At 42.8% G+C, this 21,730-nt stretch overlaps 1 protein-coding gene across 1 annotated transcript in view; it reads left to right on the plus strand.

Moving 5' to 3' along the window:
* The window catches only part of LOC139367738 (opsin 7, group member b), a 172,166-nt gene that overhangs the window by 11,666 nt on the left and 138,770 nt on the right, over positions 1-21,730 (plus strand). The window lies entirely within an intron of this gene.

A 21,730-nucleotide genomic window follows, 5' to 3' on the forward strand; every position in this document is an offset into this window, starting at 1 on the left:
TGTAAAAGTCTCGAATGAGGGAGCGATCCAGGACGTCCCGCAATGGAACCCACACTTCTGGACCGTACCTTTCACAGTTGACCAGGTACTGGAGAAGCCCCCCACAATTCTGTGAGTCCAGACGGAGTACGCCGGGGCCCCCTAAATGTCCAAAGGAGGGGAGGTGCGTCATGGGGTCCAGCACTAGCCAAGGGACCAGCGGCCACCGGCCTGAGGAGAGATACATGAAGTGAAGGTGAGATACGGTAATTTACAGGGAGCTGTAATCTGTGCATCACCTCACTGACTCTCCTCATTACTTTGAACAGCCCCACAAACCACGGGCTCAGCTTCCAGTCAGGGCAGGCGGAGGGGCAGATCCTTCGTAGAAAGCTAAACCCTGTCACCGGGTGAAAGACCTGGGCTACACTGAAGTGACGATCGGCCTGTGCCTTCTGCCGGAGGACAACGTGCTGGAGACGGGTGTGATCGGTGTTCCATACCCCCTCGGCATGCCGGAACCAATCGTCCACTGCAGGAGCCTCGATCTGACTCCGGTGCCGGGGCCGACTGATAGCCTAGAACACACTGAAGGGGTGTGAGGTTAGTGGAGGAGTGACGAAGGGAGTTTTGTTTGTATTCTTCCAAAGACAGAACCACAGCCCACTCCCCGGGCCGGTCCTGACAGTAACTACGAAGGTACCTATCTAGTTCCTGATTTACCCTTTCCACCTGTCCATTTGATTGGGGATGGTACTCAGAGGTGAGGCTGACTGTGAACCCGTCGCTCCATGAAGGCCTTCCAGACACGGGAGGTGATCTGCTTAGACACAATGTCCTCTGGGATCCCGTAGTGCCAGAAGACGTGAGAGAAGAGAGCCTCCGTGGTCTGCAGGGCTATAGGAAGACCGGTCCACAACAACTAGGATGGTGGTGTGCTCCTCCAAGAGGGGAAGATCTGTAACAAAGTCCACAGAGAGATGAGACTGGGGTCGTTGTGGAACCGGCAGCAGGGGGAGTTTGCCATAGGGGAGATGTTTAGGTGTCTTGCTCTATGCGTGGGTGGAGCAGGAAGAGACGGATGTTCCAGTCCAAGATGGGCCACCAGTACTTGGCGGAGAGACAGTCGATAGTACAAGCTATACCCGGGAGCCCCGACACAGGTGCTGTGAGTGCCCAGGCGAGGAGACGGTCCTGCACATCAGAGGGCACCTAGATACACCCGTCAGGACAGTGGGCAGGTGAGGGCTCCTGTCGCAGGGCTCAATGGATGTCCACATTCCACACAACAGGAGCCACAATGCAGGACAAGGGAATAATGGGTATCACTTTGTCCCTCCGATCCTCTGTGTCATGCACCCGGTACAACGCATCGGCCATAACGTTCTTTGATCCCGGCTGGTAGGAGAGGGTAAAGTTAAACCTGGCGAATAACAGGGCCCACCTGGCCTGATGCGTTATCAGCCTCTTCGCTGTTTGAATGTACTCCAAGCTCCTGTGGTCTGTCCAGACAATGAATGGGTGATTAGAACCCTCCAAATCAAATCAAATGTTATTCGCCACATATGCCGAAAACAACAAGTGTAGACTTTACCATGAAATGCTTACTTACAAGCCCTTAACCAACAGTGCTGTCCAAGAAAAATAAAAAATTTACCAAGTAGGCTAAAATAAAAAGTATAATAAAAAGTAACACAATAAGAATAACAATAACAAGACTATATACAGGGGGCACCGGTACTGAGTCAGTGTGTACGGGTACAGGCTAGTTGAGGTAATATGTACATGTAGGTGGGGGCGTAGTGACTATGCATAGGGAACAAACAAACAGCGAGTAGCAGTAGTGTACAAGAGGGGGGGTGTCAATGTAAATTGTCAGGTGGCGATTTTTATGAATTATTCAGCAGTCTAATGGCTTTGGGGGTAGAAGCTGTTGATGAGCCTTTGTCCTAGACTTGGCACTCCGGTACCGCTTGCTGTGCGGTTGCAGAGAAAACAGTCTATAGCTTGGGTGACTGGAGTCTCTGACAATTTTGTGGGCTTTCCTCTGACACCACCTATTATATAGGTCCTGGATGGCAGGAAGCTTGGCCCCAGTGATGTACTGGGCAGTTTGCACTACCCCCTGTAGCGCCTTACGGTCAGATGCCGAGCAGTTGCCATACCAGGCGGTGATGCAACCGGTCAGGATGCTCTTGATGGTGCAGCTGTAGAACCTTTTGACTATATGGGGGCCCAAGCCAAATCTTTTCAGTCTCCTGAGGGGGAAAAGGTTTTGTCATGCCTTCTTCACGACTGTCTTTGTATGTTTGGACCATGATAGTTGGTGATGTGGACACCAAGGAACTTGAAACTCTCGACCCGCTCCACTACAGCCCCGTCGATGTTAGTGGGCCTGTTCGCCCCGCCTTTTTCTGTAGTATACGATCAGCTCCTTTGTCTTGCTCACATTGAGCGAGAGGTAGTTTTACTGGCACCACACAGCCAGTTCTCTGACCTCCCTATAGGCCGTCTCGTCGTTGTCGGTGATCATGAGTACCACTGTTGTGTTGTCAGCAAACTTAATGATGGTGTTGGAGTCGGGTTTGGCCACGCGGTCGTGGGTGAACAGGGAATACAGGAGTGGACTAAGTACACACTCCTGAGGGAACCCAGTGTTAAGGATCAGCGTGGCAGATGTATTGTTGCCTACTCTTACCACCTGGGGACGGCCCATCAGGAAGTCCAGGATCCATTTGCAGAGGGAGGAGTTTAGTCCCAGAGTCCTTAGCTTAGTGATGAGCTTTGTGGGCACTATGGTGTTGAATGCTGAGCTCTAGTCGATGAACAGCATTCTCACATAGGTGTTCCTTTTGTCCAGGTGAAAAAGGGCTGTGTGGAGTGCGATTGAGATTGCGTAATCTGTGGATCTGTTGGGGCGGTATGTGTGGGCCTATGGTGTCCGGGAGGATGCTGTTTATGTGTGCCATTGACCAGCCTTTCAAAACACTTCATGGCTACAGACGTGACTGCCACAGGGTGTTAATTATTTAGGCAGGTTTCCTTCGCTCCCTTGGGTTTCAGGGACTATGGTGGTCTGCTTGAAAAATGTAGGTAATACAGACTCTGTCAGGGAGAGGCAGAAAATGTCAGTGAAGGTACTTGACAGTGTGTCTGCGCATGCTTTGAGTACACGTCCTGGTAATCCGTCTGGCCCAGCGGCTTTGTGAATGTTGACCTGTTGAAAGGTTTTGTTTACATCGGCTACCGAGAGCGTTATCACACAGTCATCCAGAACAGCTGGTGCTCTCGTACATGCTTCAGTGTTGCTTGCCTCGAAGTGAGCATAAAAGGCATTTAGCTCGTCTGGTAGGCTCGCGTCACTGGGCAGCTCACGTCTAAGTTTCCCTTTGTAGTCTGTAATAGATTTCAAGCACTGCCACATCCGCCAAGCATCAGAGCTGGTGTAGTAGGATTCAATCTTAATCCTGTACTGACGCGTTGGTGGCACAGATTGACACAGACACACCTCTTCTCTGTCCATGATATACTGGGGTTATGCAACTGTAGCCAGGGGAAACCTAAAACTATGTGGTGTGCAGGAGTCTAACATGAGGAAAGTGATGCGTTCATGGTGGTTGTGAGTAACTGTGAGGGGAAATGGGAATATGGTCTGGCGCACCAGTCCTGTTCCTAGGGGACGGTTGTTAGGGCAAGGACTGGGATAAGGGGTTGTAAAGTGACTAGAAGAATGGGTAATGAGAAGGCCACTGACTGGTTTAGGAAATTGCCTGCAGCACCTGAGTCCACTAGGGCAGGACTCAGTTGGGGCCAAGATAGTCAGGGAAGGTGACGGGGAGGAGCACGGGCTGGGTGGACAGAGAGAGGAGTAAGGCATGTCCATGCCTACCTGGGAAGGTGCAGGAGTGCTCCTCGGCCTGTCACTTCCTCGGCTGGTTCTCTTTCTGGGACAGGTGTTCCAGGGGTGGTCGACTCCCCGCAGTAGGAGCAGAGACCCTGTTGACGGTGACATTGATGTTCCTCAAGGGGACGGTGCGTCATGCCAACCTCCATGGGCTCAGTCTCGCTGGAGGTTCCTGGGAGAGACCCGAACCTCCTGGATGGGCGATGACGGTCACGCAGGAAACTATCCAGGCGGATGGCCATGGCGAAGAGCTGGTCCAGCATGAGGTCCTCATCGTGACAGGCCAGCTTGGTCAGGGTGAACCAAAAGTGGAAAATATAAAGTACTCAGGAAATAGTAGGAGACATTCCTCTCAGGAAAACAAGTAGCATTTACAATGACGACAAAGACAAAAGGCAGAGGGAGTATATATACAGTGATAGAGTGGGGATTGGAACCAGGTGTGTGTAATGATGACGAGACAAGTCCAGGGGTTGGCGAGTGAAGGGCATTTGTCAAGCAGTATGTTCGGCAGCTGCTAGAAGGCCAGCAACACAGAACGCCTGACCTGTACAGGAGGGGGAGTCAAAGCCAAGGCTGGTGTGACACATCAATCTATACACAATACAGAATAATGACAAAGCAAAAACAGGTTTTAAGAAGTGTTAGCAATTTTTTTTTTTATAAATAAAAACGGAAATAAAAATGGAAATATCACATTTACATAAATATTCAGACCCTTTACACAGTACTTTGTTGAAGCACCTTTGGCAGCGTTTACAGCCTCAAGTCTTCTTGGGTGTGACTACAAGCTTGGCAGACCTGTATTGGGGAGTTTCACCCAATCTTCTCTGCAGACCCTCTCAAGCTCTGTCAGGTTAGATGAGGAGCGTCGCTGCACAGCTATTTTCAGGTCTCTCCAGAAATGTTAGATCGGGCTTAAGTCCTGGCTCTGGCTGGGCTTTAGCTCGATCTATAACTTGTCCCGAAAGCACTCCTGCGTTGTCTTGGCTGTGTGCTTAGGGTCGTTGTCCTGTTGGAAGGGGAACCTTCGCCTCAGTCTGAGGTCCTGAGTGGTCTGGAGCAAGTTTTTGTCAAGGATCTTTCTGTACTTTGCTCCGTTCATCTTTCCCCTCGATTCTGACTAGTCTCTCCCGATAAAAAACATCCCCACAGCATGATGCTGCCACCACCACGTAGGGATGATGCCTGGTTTCCTCTAGACGTGACGCTTGGGATTCAGGCCAAAGATTTTAATCTTGGTTTCATTAGACCAGATAATCTTGTTTCTCATGTTGTTGAGCTGTATACGTTATATTTGGAAAGAATTCAGACCTGACTTCTTACACATTTTGTTACATTCCAACCTTCTAAAATGGATTAAATAAAACATTTTCCTCATCAATCTTCACACAATACCCCTTAATGACAAATAATAATGAGCTCAGGTGCATCCAGTTTCCATTGATCATCCTTGATATGTTTCTACAACTTGATTGGAGTCCACTTGTGGTAAATTAAATTGATTGGACATGATTTGGAAAGGCACACCTGTTTAAATAACTTTAGGGCTAGGCGTCCCGCTAGCGGGACAACTTCCGGTGACACTGGAGGGCGTGCAATTCAAATAAATAATCATAAATATTATGGATATTAAACATTTAGGTACATATAAGTGCTTTAAGTCGGCTGACAGATTGAATTCTTGTTAATCTAACTGCACTGTCTGAATTACAGTAGCTATTACAGCTACAACATGCCATGCGATTGTTTGAGGACGGCGCCCCACATCAAAATGTGCATTCAGGTTTCATACATTCACAAATAACGATTAAATATTCACTTACTTTTTGAAAATCTTCCTCTGATTTGTCATCCAAATGGTCCCATCTATAACATGTAGTGTTGTTTTGTTAGATAAAATCCTTCTTTATTTCCCAAAAAGTCAATTTAGTTGGCGCCATCGATTTGAGTAATCCACTCATTCAGTATGCAGAGAAAGGAATCAAAAAATCTATCAAAATACGTTTCCATTCACTCCTCAGATACCCTAAAATGTAATCGAACTATAATATTTCTTACAGAAAGAAGTATGTTCAATAGGATACCGATTTTAGCAGGTGCGTCCTGTCATCATGGCGCTCGCAAACAAGAATTTCCAAGACCGTGTCCCTGTACTAAAACGGATGTTTCTTATTCATTTTTAAAGTTACAAGCCTGAAACCTTGAACATAGACTGCTGACACCCTGTGGAAGCCATATGAATTGTACCCAGGGAGCTAAATTTCAATATAACCTTTTATTTGCCTTTCTAAGTGGATAGGCTCTCAAAACAAAATCAGGTTGGTTTTTCTTTGGATTTTCTCCTACCATATCTATTGGGTTATATTCTCCTACATTATTTTAACATTTCTACAAACGTCAACGTGTCTTCTTTCCAATGGTACCAATTATATGCATATCCTGGCTTCAGGGCCTGGGCAACAGGCAGCTTACTTTGGGCATGTCATTCATGCAAAAATTTTGAAAAAAGGGGCCTAGCCCTAATAAGGTCCCACAGTTGACAGTGCATATCAGATCAAAAACCAAGCCATGTGGTAGAATGAATTGTCCGTAGAGCTCTGAGACAGGATTGTGACGAGGCACAGATCTGGGGAAGGGTCCCAAAAAATCAATGCAGCACTGAAAGTTTGGAACCACCAAGACATCCTAGAGCTGGCTGTGCGGTCAAACTGAGCAATCGGGGGAGAAGGGCCTTGGTCAGGGAAGATTTCCAAGACCCCAATGGTCACTCTGACAGAGCTCCATAGTTCCTCTGTTTAGATGGGAGAAACATCCAGAAGTACAACCATATCTGCAGCACTCCACCAATCAGCCATTTATGGTAGAGTGGCCAGAAGGAAGCCACTTCTCTGTAAATGGCACATGACATCTCTAGTCTGATGAAATCAAGATTTAATTATTTGGCCTGAATGCCAAGCGTCACGTCTGGAGGAAATCTGGCACCATCCCTATGGTCAAGCATGGTGGAGGCAGCATCATGCTGTGGGGATGTTTTTCAGTGGCATGGACTGGGAGACTAGTCAGGATCGAGGGAAAGATGGATGGAGCAAAGTACAGAAATATCCTTGATGAAAACCTGGCTTCGGGACAGGTCTCTGAATGTCCTTGAGTGGCCCAGCCAGAGCCCGGACTTGAGCCCGATCAGACATCTTTCATCCAACCTGACAGAGTTTTAGAGGATCTGCAGAGAGGAATGGGAGAAACTCCACAAATACAGATGTGCTAAGCCTGTAGTGTCATTCCCATGAAGACTTGAGGCTGTATTTGCTGTAAAAAGTGATTCAACAAAGTACTGAGTAAAGGGTCTGAATACTTATGTAAATGTGAAATTTCCGTTATTTTATTTTTAATACATTTGCAAAAATGTATAAACCTGTTTTTGCTTTGTCATTATGGAGTATGTTGTGTAGATTGACGAGGAGAAAAAACAATGAATAGTCGCCTCTACATTGTTGACATTGAGACTGGTGTTTTGTGGGTACTATTTAATGAAGCTGCCAGTTCAGGACTTATGAGGCATCTGTTTCTCAAACTAGACACTCTAATGTACTTGTCATCTTGCTCAGTTGTGCAATGGAGCCTCATAATCCTCTTTCTGTTCTGGTTAGGGCCAGTTTGCAGTGTTCTGTGAAGGGAGTAGTACACAGCGTTGTACGAGATCTTCAGTTTCTTGGCAATTTCTAGCATAGCCTTCATTTCTCGGAACAAAAGTAGACCGACGAGTTTCAGAAGAAAGGTCTTTGTTTCTGACAATTTTGAGCCTGTAATTGAACGCACAAATGCTGTTGCTCCAGATACTCAACTCGTCTAAAGAAGGCCAGTTGTATTGCTTCTTTAATCAAGACAACAGATTTCAGCTGTGCTAACATAATTGCAAAAAGGGTTTTCTAATGATCAATTATACTTTTTAAATTATTAACTTGGATTAGCTAACACAACGTGCCATTGGAACACAGGAGTGATGGTTGCTGATAATGGGCCTTTGTATGCCTATGTTGATATTCTATAAAAATCTGCCGTTTTCAGCTATAATAGTCATTAACAACATTACAATGTCTACACTGTATTTCCGATCAATTTGATGTTATTTTAATGGACAAAAAAATGAGCTTTTCTTTCAAAAACAAGGACATTTCAAAGTGACCGCAAGCATCTGAAAGGTACTGTAGGTCATTGGAGAAATCATTAGCTTTTATTTTATCATGCTACCTGTTGTGATTGGATACAGCCAATAAATAAATAAATAAATAGCTTATTGATGATGATAAACCTTACTCTCACATATTCTGCATCCCAGTCTTTCATGAAAACAGTATTGTAATACCGATGTAGGATCTTAATTTGATCACTCTTTTGTTGATGACAATTTTCCTGAAATGCAGATGAGCTTCATGATTTTCATAAATTCACTGAAAACCCCCACTAACACACGGTTATAGTAACAGTATTGCACTTTTCATGTCGCCTACTGTTGTCCAGTTAATAGCCTAACCACCTATCAAGCAACATCATCATGATATACTGTATATGTTTATTTTCTTTTGAAAATTTGCCACTGCACACTAGATAGAACACATTTTTTTTAACACACCTTTTTCAACAGAGATCTGGCAAAAAGGGCAGAGTTCTCAAGTAAATGTCATATCCACCACAGCAGTATAGGCATGGATAAAGATAATGTGATCTCTCTACAATATTAGTTAATTTAACAATTTCCAGACCCAACGAATAACAGAACAGTAGGAAGGCTATTGTTGCTGTATTGTAGCCTACTTTCCCCATCTCCATTAACCAACTACTAGCTAGTGACAAGGCTACGTTGTTATCATTTAGTAATGTTTTATTGTAGCCCACTCTACTCCATATCAACCAACTTGTCAACTACTAGTGACAAGTGTCACGCTAGCTAGCTCCAAAGAAACAACCAATGACATCAACAGGCTTTTTAACTAAATATTTATCTTGCTTGTATGATTAAAAGTAAAACAACTTTTAAGATGGTTACAAAGTTCGAAAGCAAAGTTGACTTACCGGTCTGCTGATATTGGGAACTAGATGGAGGCATCCACATAGGAGGTTAGCTAGCGCAGTTAGCGTCGTTAGCATTAGTCAGCTAGCAGCGCTAGCATGTTAGCTATAAAACTCTCTTTCCAACAAGACTGTTGAGGTCAAAAACGTAAGAAAATATGTTAAGCCATATTGATTTAGTAAGATAAGTCCAATCTGTCTGAAATAATTAACAGGCAGAACGTACATTTCTGTGAGTCACTAGCTAGCTTGCTGGCTCATTGAGTGCTGCAGGGCGATTTAGGGGTGCAAGTTCGAATCCAGCAATAAAAAGTTGTTTTTGCTATATCCGTTTTAAACCTATCCCAAACCTTAACCCTTACTTTAACCATACCGAGTTCATGCCTAACCTTAAGATTTTGGACTAAATGGCTAAACTTAACCTCCGGAATTTGACATTTGAGAACATGGACAAACGTCTAATTCTGAAGTGAGACTCTGAGAGTTAGTTGGTTTTGTTGGAGGTGGAATTGTCAAATCCAGAAGCTGCTCCTGGCATTATATGTAAAGCTGACATTGCCATTGCCTGCACAGAGTCACATAAAGAGAAATACCATGCAGCTTTGTTCACAAGTTCGAACACTGGAATGAGAGATATAATCTACACCTCGATTCTGGGATAGAAATCCTCATTATTTTGTTGAATGACTTTCAATTTGAGCATCATTATTTCCATATAGCCTTAATTTTCTCGTTCTGAACTTCTAATGTGAGTGGGATGGGTGTGGCTTCGTGACAATAATCAAGAGCAGCTGCTTACCTATATGACGGCTCCAATGCAGTTATATGTTCTATATCAAACCTTGAGGGGCTGTGGTAGTGGAAAATATCAAACTGGTGGATATAGTATGTCTGTAGCTGTTACGAAAGCTTCTTCTATTTAGTGGGTTGATGACAATGCAGCATCCAATAGTCTGCTCTGGTTATCTCTCTCTCTCTCTCACTCACGCACGCACGCACTCTCACTCACTCACGCACTCACTCACGCACTCACTCACTCACTCACTCACTCACTCACTCACTCAATTACTACAACTACTGATCACAGTGGATGTGCGTCAGATGTGTAACTACAGCCTTACATTGGAGCTCTGTTTGAGAAAGAAATGCTTCTATTCAACAGAGACATCTTGACTGCCTGGAGGTAGAAATTGGTTCAAATTGTCAAAACAGTGGCTGCAGTGTGCCTTGTGTTCATGCAGTGTACGTGTGTGTTTGTGTGTGAGTCATGTGCGCACATGTGTTTGTCTTTGGGCAGATTAGAGAATTCATTGCTACTGTTTTGTGCCGAGTGCAGTGCCCCATGGGTGCAGCTGCATTAAACGAGCTGCAACCTACACTATGATGATCAGAGAAATACCTTCTCCACGGCCCATAAGTCTTCATCTGCTTTGTTCTCACGAGGAGAAGAGGTAGTCTGAGGACACACACAGCAAAGCCACAGTAGTGTGTGTGTGTGTGTGTGTGTGTGTGTGTGTGTAGACTGATCTGCCTTGGCACAATGAGGTATGTGTGTCACTTTGTGTTCTATATCATTCCCCGAGGGGCTGTGCTAGTGGTGCAGGTCAAACTGGTGGATAAATGTCTATAGCTGTTACTAAAGTTTATTCTATTTAGTGGGTTGATCCCATTATTAATCATTGAGAGTAAAATCTTTTTTTACAAGTGAGCCCTGCATCAACACAATTTACAAATACTATATAATACAAGTATACAAGATTACAGAACATACTCAAGAGAAACCATCACATTTTTCAGCAAAGCGGTCCCCAATCAACATGTTGAACTGCCTGAGAGTCACTAGTATATATAGTTGTAGGGATCTTCTAAAGATTGTTACATACATGGGGTGAAAAGAAACCAAAAGCAGATTTACCTAACTCTGTGGAGACTGCAGGATTATTTTCCTGCTCTAGCAAACTGGCTCAAATTAAGGTCCTACATCTGTACTCACAGCCTGGTTCAGGCGAATTGATGAAAGCCTCCGAATAAGCAATGAGTGATGAACAGTATCAAATTCCTTAATCATATCAAATCAAATGTATTTATATAGCCCTTCTTATATCAGCTGATATATCAAAGTGCTGTACAGAAACCCAGCCTAAAAACACAAACAGCAAGCAGTGCAGGTGTAGAAGCCCGGTCAGTGGAGAGGGCAGCACAATGTTGCCTTTTATCTACACAATGAATCACATATCCTCACAACGCATCCATAGTCTTTTTTCTGGTTATTATACCACACGTATGCATACACACATGCATGTGCACACACACACACACACATATACACACACACACACAAATACACACACACACACACACAATGACCTCCACCACGTGTGTCCCGTGGCTTTACTCTGGGGAGATTTCCAAAAGATAACTATGACTTCTGATTTGGGGGTTTCCAGATGTGTAACCACAGCCTAACGTTGGAGCTCTGTGAAAGAAAGACCCGTCTCTATTCAGCAGAGACATCTTGACTGCCAGGAGGTAGAAATTGGTTCAAATTGTCAAAACAGTGACTTGAACACAAATATACAAACAGTGGCTTCAGTGTGCCTTTTGTATCAGTACTTACCCGCCTACCCGCCCACTTTGTGTCTGTCTGTGTGTTTCGCAGTATGTGTGTGTGTGTGTGTGTGTTTGATCTCTCACTTCTCTTTATGTCTTTGAGCCAATACTTTTAAGATGTGGCTTCTTTTCTGTGCTTTTTACTATGGCTGTCTAGGCAGCCAGATTGCTCAAGATCCAATGTGAAATTGGACGACCGTCCAGGTAAGCAGGACATCGATAGATGACTTAAAAACCCGCCACCAGGAGCAACATTGAGAGTTATTACCATCAGGTATGCTTGCAGGTTGCTAGGGCATTGTGGATGGGGATGTTGCATGGGCGTATGCCGCGAGCTCTGGCTTTGAGTGTTCCCTCTTCAGTACCAGTCCTGGGTATTTTTTGTTGTTGTTGCTGTTTTAACCATATTCCAACCTTAACCATTACCTTAACCATTTGAAATTCATGTCTAAACTTAACCGTCGAGTTGTTTTTGTTTTGACCCTATCCCAAAACTTAACCCTTACCTTAACCATTTGGAATGAATGCCTAAACTCAACCTTCGTAATTTGACCTACAGTGGTTCTTCCTTTAAACGTTACGAGGTTCTGCCATGACCGTTAGTGGTAAAAGGTGGCATCCTATCATTGCACCACACTATCAGAAGGGGGAGTTAGAACGCTGATCTATCTGTAGTCTAAACTGTGGCAATTAATGGAGGCGTTTTCAGTCTGAGAGTCTCTCCTCTGGCACCAGAGTCCTGCATCAGGCAACAACAAAAAAAACTGTCGGTGGTCATGGAGTTAAGAGAGAACTTGGGTAAATACAATCACAAATGACTGATGATTTTTGAAAAATAGGCACGGTGGGCTTTTGGTTTCTCTCCCGCTAAAAACAGGGGGAAAAAGTAAGGAACTTGTCTGTCGACCCTGCATTAAAGACCAAAATTGGTTAAAGAAAATTGTGATGAAGAAAAATATAAACCAGTTTCATTTATTAAGGATGAAAAAATTGACAGCTGTGCCATACAGACTGTAAAATTGTTGGGAAGAGATTTTCGATGTACCAATTCCATGGCACATGGTTTATGAATTGACACGCAATTTTCAGTTTATTATAACCTACTGCAGGCCTTAAACCTGTGGGTTTAACCTTCTGAAATAATGATTATACTGAAGATAGAAGACGCCTCTTAATGAGTTCTGACAGTCGATCTGTTATCCAACGATTATTATTATTACTAATACTGAATGACAGAGCATGGGGAATGTTCTTGATAAATAAATCAGATTTATTTTTATCAGCCATCAACATAGATGGCTGACAAAAACACTAGGATGGAAGCAAATGTACAGTGCCTTGCGAAAGTATTCGGCCCCCTTGAACTTTGCGACCTTTTGCCACATTTCAGGCTTCAAACATAAAGATATAAAACTGTATTTTTTTGTGAAGAATCAACAACAAGTGGGACACAATCATGAAGTGGAACGACATTTATTGGATATTTCAAACTTTTTTAACAAATCAAAAACTGAAGAATTGGGCGTGCAAAATTATTCAGCCCCCTTAAGTTAATACTTTGTAGCGCCACCTTTTGCTGCGATTACAGCTGTAAGTCGCTTGGGGTATGTCTCTATCAGTTTTGCACATCGAGAGACTGAATTTTTTTCCCATTCCTCCTTGCAAAATAGCTCGAGCTCAGTGAGGTTGGATGGAGAGCATTTGTGAACAGCAGTTTTCAGTTCTTTCCACAGATTCTCGATTGGATTCAGGTCTGGACTTTGACTTGGCCATTCTAACAACTGGATATGTTTATTATTGAACCATTCCATTGTAGATTTTGCTTTATGTTTTGGATCATTGTCTTGTTGGAAGACAAATCTCCGTCCCAGTCTCAGGTCTTTTGCAGACTCCATCAGGTTTTCTTCCAGAATGGTCCTGTATTTGGCTCCATCCATCTTCCCATAAATTTTAACCATCTTCCCTGTCCCTGCTGAAGAAAAGCAGGCCCAAACCATGATGCTGCCACCACCATGTTTGACAGTGAGGATGGTGTGTTCAGCTGTGTTGCTTTTACGCCAAACATAACGTTTTGCATTGTTGCCAAAAAGTTCAATTTTGGTTTCATCTGACCAGAGCACCTTCTTCCACATGTTTGGTGTGTCTCCCAGGTGGCTTGTGGCAAACTTTAAACAACACTTTTTATGGATATCTTTCACCTTTCTGATCTCCCCATCCCGGATCCGGCATCGTGAATACAGACTCAACCTCATTACCATAACGCAACGTTAACTATTCATGAAAATCGCAAATGAAATGAAATAAATATGCCATCTCTCAAGCTTAGCCTTTTGTAAACAACACTGTCATCTCAGATTTTCAAAATATGCTTCTCAACCATAGGAAAACAATCATTTGTGTAAAAGTGGCTAGCTAGCGTAGCATTTAGCGTTAGCATTAGCGTTAGCATCCAGCACGCAAGATTTCAACAAAAACATAAAAGCCTTCAAATAAAATCATTTACCTTTGAAGAACTTCGGATGTTTTCAATGAGGAGACTCTCAGTTAGATAGCAGATGCTCAGTTTTTCCAAAAAAGATTCTTTGTGAATTCGAAATAGCTCCTTTTTCTACATCACATTTGGCTACCAAAAAAAAAACGAAAATTCAGTCCTCAAAACGCGAACTTTTTTCCAAATTAACTCCATAATATCGACTGAAAACATGGCAAACGTTGTTTAGAATCAATCCTCAAGGTGTTTTTCACATATCTCTTCAATGATATATCGTTCGTGGAAGCATGGTTTCTCCCCTCAATCAAATGGAAAAGTACAAGCAGCTGGCGTTTGCGCACCGAATTCCATGCAGGACACCAGGCGGACACTTGGAAAATGTAGTCTCTTATGGTCAATCTTCCAATGATATGCCTACAAATACGTCACAATGCTGCTAACACCTTGGGGGAACGACAGAAAGTGTAGGCTCATTCCTTGCGCAATCACAGCCATATAAGGAGACAATGGAAAACAGAGCTTCAGAGATTCTGCTCATTTCCTGCTTGACGCATCATCTTGGTTTCGCCTGTAGAATGAGTTCTGGGGCACTTACAGACAATATCTTTGCAGATTCTGAAACTTCAGAGTGTTTTCTTTCAAAAACTGTCAAGAATATGCATAGTCAAGCATCTTTTCGTGACAAAATATCGCGCTTAAAACGGGAATGTTTTTTATCCAAAAATGAAATAGCGCCCCTAGAGATCCAACAGGTTAAAACAGGAACGTTTTTTATCCAAAAATGAAATAGCGCCCCTAGAGATGCAACAGGTTTAAGCAATGGCTTTCTTCTTGCCACTCTTCCATAAAGGCCAGATTTGTGCAATATACGACTGATTGTTGTCCTATGGACAGAGTCTCCCACCTCAGCTGTAGATCTCTGCAGTTCATCCAGAGTGATCATGGGCCTCTTGGCTGCATCTCTGATCAGTCTTCTCCTTGTATGAGCTGAAAGTTTAGAGGGACGGCCAGGTCTTGGTAGATTTGCAGTGGTCTGATACTCCTTCCATTTCAATATTATCGCTTGCACAGTGCTCCTTGGGATGTTTAAAGCTTGGGAAATCTTTTTGTATCCAAATCCGGCTTTAAACTTCTTCACAACAGTATCTCGGACCTGCCTGGTGTGTTCCTTGTTCTTCATGATGCTCTCTGCGCTTTTAACGGACCTCTGAGACTATCACAGTGCAGGTGCATTTATACGGAGACTTGATTACACACAGGTGGATTGTATTTATCATCATTAGTCATTTAGGTCAACATTGGATCATTCAGAGATCCTCACTGAACTTCTGGAGAGAGTTTGCTGCACTGAAAGTAAAGGGGCTGAATAATTCTGCACGTCCAATTTTTCAGTTTTTGATTTGTTAAAAAAGTTTGAAATATCCAATAAATGTCGTTCCACTTCATGATTGTGTCCCACTTGTTGTGGATTCTTCACAAAAAAATACAGTTTTATATCTTTATGTTTGAAGCCTGAAATGTGGCAAAAGGTCACAAAGTTCAAGGGGGCCGAATACTTTCGCAAGGCACTGTATATTTTGTCATTTAATTGAGGATACCATCAACACCACATTGTATTTTGCCCTGTAGTTTATTCAATGTAGTTGGAGAATTTGACTGCGGATGCTCCGAGGACACGGCTAGGGATGCCGTCTGGGCCGGCAGCCTTGCGAGGATTAACATGTTTAAATGTTTTACTCACGTCGGCCACTGAGAAGGAGAGCCCACAGTCTTTGGTAGTGGGCCGTGTCGGTGGCGCTGTATTGCTCTCAAAGTGCACAAAGAAGCTTTTTAATGTGTCTGGGAGAAAGACGTGGATGTCCGCGATGGGGCTGGTTTTGTTTTTTTAATCTGTGATTGTCTGTAGACCCTTCCACATACATCTTGTGTTTGAGCCATTGAATTGTGACTCGCTTTGTCTCTACACTGACGCTTTGCTTGTTTGATTGCCTTGCGGAGGCCATAACTACACTGTTTGTATTCGGTCATGTTTTCAGTCGCCGTGCCATGATTAAATACGGTGGTACATGCTTTCAGTTTTGCACAAATACTGCCATCAATCCACGGTTTCTGGTTAGGGAAGGTTTTAATAGTCACAGTGGGAACAACATCTCCTATACAGGTCCTTAAAAACTTGTTCGTCGAGTCAGCTTATACGTCAACATTATTGTCTGAGGCTACCCGGAACATATCTCAGTCCATGTGATCGAAGCAATCTTGAAGCATGGAATCCGAGTGGTCAGACCAGCGCTTACCAGCATAAACACAGGCACTTCCTGTTTTCGTTTCTGCCTATAGGATGGGGAGCAACAAGATGGAGTCATGTTTAGATTTGCCAAAAGGAGGGTGGGTAAGGGCCTTGTATGCATCACGGAAGTTAGAGTAGCAGTGGTCGAGTGTGTTACTCGCTTGTGTACTGCAATCGATATGCTGATAGAATTGAGGTAACCTTGTTCTCAGATTAGCTTTGTTAAATCACCAACTACAATAAATGCAGTCTCAGTTTGCATAAAGTCCAGTGATGTTCCTTAATGGCCGTCTTGGTATCCGATTGTGGGGGGATATACATGGCTGTGATGATAACCGAGGAGAGTTCTATTGGGAGATAATATGGTCGGCATTTGATTGTGAGGAATTCTAGGTCAGGTGAACCAAAGGACTTGAGTTATTGTATGTTGTTACAATTACACCACGAGGCATTAATCATGAAACGTATACCCCGGCCCTTCTTCCTACAAGAGAGATGTTTGTTCCTGTCTGACCAATGCAATTAGGTTTTGGTTTTGGATGGGGATGGTGTATGGGTCTAAGCCTCTGCCTCTGGTGCCAAAGGTTGCATATTTGAATCCAGCAATATAAATCAGTTTTTTATATTTTGGCTGTATGGACTCCGACAGCATGTCCCCAGCTAGCCATGTCTCCTTGAAACAGAGTATGTTACAATCCCGGACATCTCTTTGGAAAGCAACTCTTGCCCTAATTTCGTTGACATTTAACCACTAGGCAGGGTAGCCTAGTGGTTAGAGCGTTGGACTAGAGCTGACAAGGTACAAATCTGTCGTTCTGCCCCTGAACAGGCAGTTATAATCCACTGTTCCTAGGCCGTCATTGAAAATAAGAATTTGTTCTTAACTGACTTGCCTAGTTAATTAAATAAAGGTCAAATACATTTTAAAAACTAGGGACTGGACATTAGCGAGTAATATACTTAGAAGTGATGGGTGGTGTGTGTGCATCCGACGCCTCACAAGAAGACTGCTCTGGCACCGTCTCCTCCGAAGGCATTGTTTTGGGTCTGTCTCTGGAATCAGTTCAAATGCCCTGGGAGATGCAGACAAAGGATCTGCTTTGGGAAAGTCGTATTTCTGGTTGAGCTGGTAAGTTGACATCTCTTTGATGTCCAGGCTGTATGTAATAACACTAAAGGTTTTCTGGGCTAACAATGCAAGAAATAACACATAAAAAAACTAAATACTGCACAGTTTCCTAAGGACTTGAAGCGAAGCTGCTATCTCTATCGGCGCCATCTTGTTTTTTTTTACTCATTAACTCCAAATGGTTAAGATAAGGGTTAAGGTTTGGGATAGGCTTAAAACCAAAAACTAAAAAACGGATTTATATTGCTGGATTCAAATATGCAACCTTTGGCACCAGAGGCAGAGGCAGAGGCAGACGCTTACACCCATCCACCATCCCCATCCAAAACCAAAACCTAATTGAAGATAACAGTGCTCACTATTGCCCCTAGTGGCCGGTTTCCATGTCTTCGCCCAATGTCCTCAGACATGGATGGACGTTGAATACTGACTTGTATCATGGGTGACCTGGCTGCACATTCAAGGACTATAATGGACATTTTCAAGCACTTAATTGTCAATTTCAACGACCTACATTTTCTAAGTAATTGTTGTAATAGCCTATAGAAAACAACTCATCCCAAAATGCATGCAAAAAAGTATGTATTGCCACTTTAAGAATAATAACTTTTTTTTATTCTGATCAATATTGATACTATTGATCACACACTGTTAACAGAAATATTTAACTTTCACACATTAACAAGTCCAATACAGCAAATGAAAGACAAACATCTTGTTAATCTACCCATCATGTCCAATTTTTTAAATGTTTTACAGCGAAAACACAACATATATTTATGTTAGACCACCATCAAATCAAAAAACAAACACAGCCATTTTTTCCCATCCAAAGATAGTCACAAAAGCAGAATTAGAGATAAAATGAATCACTAACCTTTTGACAATCTTCATCAGATGACACTCATATGACATGTTACACAATACATTTATGTTTTGTTCGATAATATGCATATTTATATCCACAAATCTCGGTTTACATTGACGCCATGTTCAGAAATGCCTCCAAAATATCCGGAGGAATTACAGAGAGCTACGCCAGATAACAGAAATACTAATCATAAACTTTGACTAAAGATACATGTTCTACATATAATTAAAGATACACTGGTTCTTAATGCAAACGCTGTGTCAGATTTTTAAAAAACGTTACGAAAAAAGCCTACCATGCAATAATCTGAGACGGCGCTCAGACGTAAATATATTTCTCCGCCATGTTGGAGTCAACAGAAATACGAAATTACATCATAAATATTCCCTTACCTTTGATGATCTTTCATCAGAATGCAGTGCAAGGAGTCCTAGTTCCACAATAAATTGTTGTTTTGTTCCATAATGTCCAATACTAGTGTCCAATTAGCTGCATTTGCTAGCACTTTCAGCTCACGTGCCCAAATGCTGACGAAAACTTCAAAAATATATATTCCAGGTCGAATAAACTGGTCAAAGTAGAGAATCAATCTTCAGGATGTTATTTTCATATATATCCAATAACGTTCCAACCGGAGCATACGTTTTCATCTGCAGCCAAATGGAACGGTGGTGATATCTACAGACAAATGCGCAACCAGGACATGGCATTCTGTCGGGACAGTGACTCATTCCTCTCCCATTCCGTCAAAGTTCACACCAGAGGCTCCATTCCACGTTCTACTGAATGAGGACATTTAGTGGAAGGCGTAGCAAGTGCTAACAGATTCATATCTTATTTGGAAGTGAAGAGGCGATGACTTAAAATTAGACCCGCATTCAGAATTTCACTTCCTGTTTGGAAGATTGCCTGCCCTATGAGTTCTGTTATACTCACAGACATAAATCAAACAGCTTTAGAAACTTCAGAGTCTTTTCTATCCAATAGTAATAATATGCATATATTAGCAATCTAGGACAGAGTAGGATGAAGTTCACTATGGGCAATTCATCCAAAGTGAAAATACAGATATATACTATCCCCAACAAGTTTTAAACACATAGGTGCTGGGCAAATAAAGAACACTAGTATAAAACTAGATACTGATAATCTATTATTGAGAAGAGAATTGTATTGGATTCACCGTTTGTGAACCATGTCTCCTAGACGACTGAACCAAGAGTTTGATATCAGACCATTTGTTACCTGAATATGTTACTTTACTTTGATTTGTCTTGCCTTCCACGTTACCCACTTGGTCATTTTGTAAATATACTTTTCTGGAACCATGACATGCACCCATCTCATTGTTATTTCATTATTAGAGATACACAAATTTGTTTTGCACCCACCGTGCGTCATGTCCGCAATGGTCATGTGAGGTGAAATGTGTATACTTTGGGATGTGAGCACTGTGTGTTTGACCTGACGAAGATCCGTTTCGGATGGAAACGTTGTCAATATAGCAGTGACTTAGGAATTGTTTTAATACTCATCAATGCCTTCTCTACTAGAAAGTTGTTTGGCCCTCTTTGATGTAATGTAGATTAATACATTGCTATGTTTTCATTTACACCGAGTGTACACAACATTATGACATAAACTGACCAGGTGAATCCAGGTGAACGCTATGATCCCTTATTGACGTCACCTGTTAAATCCACTTCAATCAGTGTAGATGAAGGGCAGGAGACAGGTTAAAGAAGGTTTTTTAAGCCTTGATACAATTGAGACATGGATTGTGCATGTGCGCAATTCAGAGGATGAATGGGCAAGACAAAATATTTAATGGTCTTTGAACAGGGTATGGTAGTAGGTGCCGGGCACACCAGTTTGAGTGTGTACAGAACTGTTCTGAGCGCAAAACGTTGTGCAACTCAATATTAGGAAGGTGCTCCTAATGCTTTTTACTCTGTGTACTGTATAAACCCCTATTACAAAAATGACTACTGTACCTACAGTACCTAACATCATTACAACATTTTAACCTCATGAGTTACCACACCGGTCTCAGGGATGGCTAACTCTGGAAATTCCTTTGATGTCTACTCAGTCATGTAAATCAGCTTTTAGTTTTCATGCACCTTGTGGAACAATCTTCAAATGTTCTTAAATGTAATATTTTGGTGACTCAGAAAGCTGATTGAGGACCTTATTACTGATGAATGTGTTTATTTTTATGAATGTTTTTCTTTCTACTTGCATTTGGTATTTATATTCTGATGTGTGCATTTTCTGTCATTTCTCTCATTTATTGGCTCATCTGTGAAGGAAATCTTGGTCTCAGTATGACTCCTGTAACGTCTGCTTCCAACTCATACTCTCAAACATGTAGATCCCCTGAACGCAGCTCACTTTCCAGATCCAAGTCACCTGAATTCTGATCACCTGTTCACACACCTGTATGTCATTATCACACACTAGAGGTTTTGTTTGTTTTGTGACACACTTCTATTCAGACCTCTGTTCTTTTACCTGTAATTTAATCCTCCCGTGTATGATAGTTTTTGCCTGCCTCACTAACGACACCTTTTGCCTATTCTCTGCCTGTACTTTAGCCTATCGGATTTCCTGTTATCAATCTATTGCCTAATCTCCCGGATGACGTTACTAGCCTTTTCCCTGCCTGTAATGTTGCCTTTTTGGACCCCCTTTGTATGACCTTCTGCCTGCCCCTGGACCCAGCTACCTGCTTCCTCCTGTGTATGACCTTCTGCCTGCCCCTGGACCCAGCTACCTGCTTCCTCCTGTGTATGACCTTCTGCCTGCCCCTGGACCCAGCTACCTGCCTCCTCCTGTGTATGACCTTCTGCCTGCCCCTGGACCCAGCTACCTGCTTCCTCCTGTGGTCCTTTACATATATACACCTGCTGCGCCCTGCGCTTGAAACCAGCTCTCTGTCTCCCCTCGTGTTCTTACAACTCCCTGATAAAAGGTTAAGGTTAAATCAAATCAATTAAATAAATTAATGTTCTTACCCAATGGCATTATGCATTGACACCCACGTTATTTTTACATTCTACAATATGTCAGAATAACATGGACAATGGACTGCATGATCCTGACTCAAACACACTAATAAAGTCTGTTGGTGTGGTAGCTAATCAGTCACGCCATTTGAGATGTTGAATAGTTATTAAGGGGTTACTGTATAATGTTTTAAATGAGAAAGTAACCAAAAGCCGTGTCCCTTTGTAACGGAATGCTTTGTGTTGAAGCCAACATTCAATGTTGTCTTGCTCACAGCCTAATAACCACACATGGTTTGACTGAAACAAGCCAACAGACTAGTGCAACACCTTTCAATTGAAATGGTGGGAAACAAATGAAGGCACCTACAACTCTCATAA

This window comes from Oncorhynchus clarkii, chromosome 16 (assembly GCF_045791955.1).
Source record: "Oncorhynchus clarkii lewisi isolate Uvic-CL-2024 chromosome 16, UVic_Ocla_1.0, whole genome shotgun sequence".
In the NCBI taxonomy this organism is placed as follows: domain Eukaryota; kingdom Metazoa; phylum Chordata; class Actinopteri; order Salmoniformes; family Salmonidae; genus Oncorhynchus; species Oncorhynchus clarkii.